At 49.3% G+C, this 6,000-nt stretch overlaps 1 long non-coding RNA gene across 1 annotated transcript; it reads right to left on the reverse strand.

The window, feature by feature from the left end:
- Window positions 1-3,577: 3,577 nt before the first annotated feature.
- On the reverse strand, window positions 3,578-5,329 carry LOC135185791 (uncharacterized). Its single transcript, XR_010306621.1, has 2 exons — window positions 5,291-5,329; window positions 3,578-3,994 (listed from the first exon to the last, which is right to left on the reverse strand). It is a non-coding gene; the product is annotated as an uncharacterized LOC135185791 (long non-coding RNA).
- Window positions 5,330-6,000: the final 671 nt, after the last annotated feature.

The following is a 6,000-nucleotide window of genomic DNA, read 5'->3' on the forward strand; positions in this document are numbered from 1 at the left end:
TTGATGTGACTCAGTACAGTAATACGTGTGTGTGTAGGTGTGTGAGCTTCAATGCATGTAGCTTTACATATGGAAAGGCACAGATGTAGGCCAGAGTGATATGAAATTACTGAGTCATGAGCCCTTCCAGCCATCCAGAGTTCAGATTTCATGGGAATGGATTTTCCTCTAAATATTGCAGATGACACCAAGCTGTGTGGCACAGTTGATTTGCTACGGGACAGGGATCCATCCAGAGGCACCTGGGCAGGCTGCAGAGCTGTGCCCAGACCAACCTCATGACATTCAACAAGGCCAAGTGTAAGGTCCTGCAACTGGATCAGCACAAGCCCAAACACAACTCCATGGCTGAGAGCACTCCTGAGGAACAGGACCTGGGAGCCTGGGGTGGTGAAAAGCTCAACAGGAGCCTGCAGTGTGAGTGCAGCCCAGACACGACCCTGTGCTGGGCTGCAGCAGGAGCAGTGTGGGCAGCAGGGCAAGGGAGGGGATTCTGCCCCTTGGCTCTGCTCTCCTCACACCCCACCTGCAGTCCTGGGGGCAGTTCTGGAGCCCCCAGCACAAGAAGGACATGGGACTGTTGGAGCCAGTCCAGAGGAGGCCACCAAGATGCTCAGAGGGATGCAGCAGCTCTGCTATGAGGACAGGCTACAAGAGTTGGGGCTCTGCAGCCTGGAGAAGAAAAGGCTTCGAGTAGACCTTGTAGTAGTCTTCCAGTATATGAGGGGGGGCAGGAAGGCTGGGGAAGGACTATTGACAAGGTCTTGTAATGACAGGACAAGGGGTAATGGCTTTTAGCTGTTAGGAAAGGGTTCTTTACAGTGAGGGTGGTGAGACACTGGCACAGGTTGCCCAGGGAGGTTGTGGAGCACAGATGCACCGAATGGGACCGAAGGTCCCATTCGGTGCTTCTGTGCTCCACAAACTCCCTGCAGGTGTTCAAGGCCAGGTTGGATGAGGCCTTGATTGACCTGTTCTAGTGGGAGGAGTCCCTGCCAATGGCAGGGAGCTGGAACTGGTTGAGCTTTGAGCTTCCTTCCAACCTAAACCATTGTGTGATTCTATATCCTCAGTTTCACAAGATCAGTCCTTCCTCCTCCTCCTCCACTGCGCTTCCATCAGATCCCAGGGATGCTAACAGGCTGCTTTGCTGCTTTGTGCAGTTCTGTTTAAGGCAATCCCCAAAGGATTGGAAGCTAAGGAAAACTGTCTGCAACCTGGGGTTTTAAAAATAGAAGCAGATGGCTGGAACACTGCAACCAGCTGGGCTGCAGTGAGCAAAAGCTCGTGGAAGATTTTAAGGTCAGTCCTGCACTGTGGGAACAAATAGGCCATGGTGTGTTTGAGCTGGAGCCTGAGAAAGGAGCCACAGCATGAAGTGTTCTCTGATTATTTTTTTTCAGATGCTTTTAGAAAGGTTGTTCTGCTTTGTTCCTTTCAGCCAAGCAGACTGGAGATGGGACTGGGTTTGCTGTGCTGAGAACAACCCTTGCCAAAATGCTGTGTTCCTTTTGCATCTCTTCTTTCCCTCACATCTCAAAATATTCCCACCATTTTATTTCAGATCTGCTTTGTTAACATTTTCCCCACTATGATTTGCCTCTCCTTTATTTCATACTGAAGTGTGCCACTGAACCAATCCCATATTTGCTTAACACCTGCCCCTGATGAATTTCACACCTTTGTCATTGTCTTAATAGATATTTGTCTCCATCTTCTGCAGCATCTTTCCTTGGTGACTTTCAGAGCTGATGTTCAGCCATCCACACAGCATACAAACAGAAGCTGACCTGCTCAGCTCTGTTGTGGTAGGCTTACACATGTCCTGCCTTGCCTAGGCATGTTCTGCTCCACCAGAGAGGCAAGCACAGGAAATGGACACTAAAGAACCTGGAGCCACTGAGTCTGGCCTGCCCAGGGTCCTGTGGTGTAAGGCACACACTTAGCTTGTGCTTGCCTAGTGCCAAGCCTGTGCTTTGCCCAGATTAGGCAAAAGTGAGCCTGTGGCTTTGCCTCATATGGTAAGGTTTGGCTAAATGCCGTCCTGAGTGGCTGTTCTGTGTCCAAAGGGCATTAATAAAAGGAGATATGCAGGTGAACAACCTGCTTTGCGTCCCTGCTTTGCTCCCCTGCTCTGTGCCTGCTCTCTCTGCTGTGCCCAGCCCTGCTGCTATTGCACACTGCCTTATTGCTGCCTGCTAAACTCCACTGCTGCAGTTACCAGGAGCAGACCCTGGATGCCTGCACACCATCAGCCTGTGTGGCCAGCATGACACCGTGCTGAGACTGCACCACATCTGCCTCTGCACCTGAAGGTCCTGCCTAGAATCCCTGCACATACACACAGATGGTCCAGGAGCAGCCAGGAGACAAGGGCAGAGATTGTCTGCGTCCTGTCCCCAGGAGCCAGGAAGATTCAAGCCTCAATGTCCAACAAGACAGAGTCCCCTGAGAGCATTTGGGCACTGTCTGGGCTGTGGCCAGCCCCCATGAGGGGAATAATAATAACCTGTGAGTAAATGCTCAGTGCCTCTTTGTGATTCTCTGCTGCCTTCTGCCATAGAGCAGAGAGAGCTCCTTGAGCCCAGCTACTGGGCAAGCAGCACATTGACCTCAAGCAGTGTTTGACCACGGGACTCTTCTCTCCCAGTTCAATTACTGTTCATGTATTTTGCTGGTTATATCAGATGTAGATATTATCCACAGAATGTTTCCATAACGGTGTAAGAACCAAAATATTATTAAAATTAGTGGTGGGGGGTGGCAGAGTTCAGAGGCAAAACAAACAATATTAACTTTGGAAAATATAATCTCACATTACTTAATTTTCCCCTCCCCCACAAGCTTCTCACGGGACTTATGGCTTCTGCATTTCAGGATATGTGTGATAGATTGGATGTTACCTGCCCCAACCCCCCCCACTTAAGAAAACCACCCAGACTAGACTCCATCCATCTGGAAACTGAAGAATGAAGCTTTATACTTACAGCTTAGCACAAGATACAAGCAGGTGTTTACAATATTTACAGCTACAGACAGACATAGACAAGGTAAAAAGTAATACAGAAACACAACAGCCCTACCAGAAACCAGAGTCCCCAGGAGGGACTTACAACCACCCCTCCACCTCCTTTCTACCCCTCTACCTTACCCCACACTTTGCCTTACATGCAAGGTGAGTTTGGAGGGTCGGCCAGGGGGGTTAGGAAGCAGAAGGATTAGTCAGGAAGCAAGTTAAAGTGCAGCCCAAAGTGAGACTCTCTTATCTATGTTTGTGTTCTTGTTCTTATCCATCTCAGCAAGCCTACGAGTGCAGTAGACATGTCCATTATTTCCTTTTCACAGCCTAGCATCTAATTCTTCTCACCAGAATAGCCCAGCTAGGCTCAAACCAGCACTACATGGTATCTCCCCTGCACACACTTGCATGCTCTGGATTTACTCCATCCTGCATTAAACACCCTGAAGACTCTTCTCCCTCTTCTTTCTCTTTTGGCCCCAAAATAAATAACCCCCTCAAAAGCTTAACCAAATTTGAAATCATTGCCAAGACTGAATATCCTGCATCATTTCTTGGTTTTACTGAGCTGTCACATTAGAAATTAAGGAGCCTTGATAAACAAATAGGTGCATAGCATAAGGTTAACCACTTGAAGGCAAAGCTCACATCTTCTCCAACAAGTAACAGTAGTTGAATGAAATTGCAGTGGTGAAGGATGTTCAAGTGATCCTCTTGGAGATGGAGGTCTGCAGGAGATTTGGCTAACATATGGGAGATGGTTCTGCCACCTTCCCCTGCTCTGCTGAGACCCCACCTGCAGTGTGGTGTCTAGCTTAGGAACTCGCAGCACAAGAAGGACACAAATCTGTTGGAGCACATGACTGAAACGATCAGAGGGCTCAAGCACATCCACTATGAAGAAAGGCTGAGAGAGTTGGGGTCAGCCAGCTCAAGAAGGCTCCAGGAGGACCTTACTGCAGGCTTCCAGTGGGCCTATAAGAAAAATGATGCCAGACTTGTTAGCAGGACCTGTTGTGACAGACCAAGGAGTGACGGCTTTAAACTAAAAGAGGAGATCTGGACTAGATAGAAGGAAGAAGGTTTTTATGCTGAGGGTGGTGAAACACTGACAGAGGTTACCCAGAGAGGTGGTAAATGACCTATCCCAGAAAACATTCCAGGTCAAGTTATTTGGGGCTCCCAGCAACCCGCTCTAGTTGAAGCTATTGCTGTTGACTGCAGAGGAGTTGGACTAGATGACCTTTAAACATCCCTTGCAGCCCAAAACATTCTGAGATTCTAGGATTCTATGACTCAGTCTGGGAGCCTTGTGCAGGTTGTTAGGAGGGGAGGCAGTCTGTGTGCAGCAGAAAGGCATACTCAGGGGTGGGTGCATTACTCACTCATTTGCTGGCACTGGGAAACACATCTCGGAGATAAAAGAAAGCCAAACGGTTAAGTTAGGGGACACCCAGGTGGTGGCCATGGCGTTGACTATGAAGTGTTAGCAACAGCATAAAGTGAATTAAGTGCCCACTCTTGGTGGCCAGGGGACCAAAAATAAGCCTGTGTTTATTTTGCAGATGGTTTAACACTGTAAAATGCTGGGCTATAAAACAGAGGCTCTGGTTGCCTGGGTTACAACGGTAACGAGAAAGGCAAGAAACACATAATTATTTTGATTACATAGTAGTAACTGAGAACTTGTTGCTCTCTGCAGCTCCCTGAAGGGATGTTGCAGTGAGGTAGGTGTTGGTCTCTTCACCCTGGTGGTGGGTGATGCAGTGAAAGGAAGTGGCCTGGAGCTGGGCCAGGGGAGGTTTGGGCTGGACATGAAGAACAGTTTCTTTGCTGTACAAAGTGGGCTGCCCAAGGAGGTGGTGAAGTCACCACCCCTGGAGCTGTTCAAGCAGTGCATGACCATGGCTCTCTGGAACATGGTTTAATGGCCACAGAAGTGTTGGGTTGAGCATGGTGACCTCAGAGGGCTTTTCCAACAAGAACAGCTCTATAACAACACAATACTGCTCCCCCTTGAGCTTCCAGTTCAGCTAAATACATCAGCTCACCATCAGCAAGCAGAAAGCAGCAGCTAAACACGGAAGAGCTCAGCCTAAGTAAGGAATCACAGAATTAACAAAGTTGGAAAAGGCCTCTGAGCTCAGCCAGCACCCACAAGTGATGGCAGAGCAATCATTGAGCCTGGTCCTACCAACCGGGGGGCCACCAGGCCCCCCGGCCTTTAGATCCCCTCCACCACTCACCCAGTGATGCACCAGGGGGACTCACCAGTGATGATGGGAGGAGGATCCCTCTGCCCAATTGGGCTAACTTGGGGCTTCTGCCTTTGTGGGGCTGCTTATAAAGGGGAGTGGGCAGAGAGGGCAAAGTGGCCACACCTGGGGTGGGAGGAGACTCAACAGAGCCCAGGTGCTGTGGGTTTGGGGCAAAAATAATGCAGTGTGGTGTTGAAAGAAGGGAGATGAAGGGAACAAGGATGGAGATAGAGAAGAACAGAGGAAGATGGGGGAAAAGGAAGGAGATGGAGAGGAAAGGAGGAAGATGGGAGGAAAGAGGCACAGCATCCACTTATAACTGCAAGGAGGGGGGAAAGCAGTGTGGGATGTGAAAGGGGCAGGCATGGTGGGAAAAGGGAGTTGGTGCTGGAAGGAGGGAGGTGGAGAGGAAAAGGATGGAGATAGAGAAGAATCAAGTGAGACGAGGGGAAAAGGAAGGTGATAGAAAGGAAAGGAGGAAGATGGGAGAAAATAGGAGATGGAGAGGAAAGGAGGGAGATGGGAGGAAAGAGGCACAGTATCCACTCATAACTGCAACTGGTATTTACACCAGCAAATGTGATCTGCAAAGTCTTTCTGCTTGGATTAAGTAACCCCAAGGCCTTGTAAACCTGACACAGCTTTGTCAGATAGCTTAAACCCAGCCTTTTTCTGAAATGGGGCCCAAAGCCATGAGTGCTGCTAGACTAGGTTGCAGTCATG

This window comes from Pogoniulus pusillus, chromosome 23 (genome assembly GCF_015220805.1).
Source record: "Pogoniulus pusillus isolate bPogPus1 chromosome 23, bPogPus1.pri, whole genome shotgun sequence".
Classification (NCBI taxonomy): Eukaryota; Metazoa; Chordata; class Aves; order Piciformes; family Lybiidae; genus Pogoniulus; species Pogoniulus pusillus.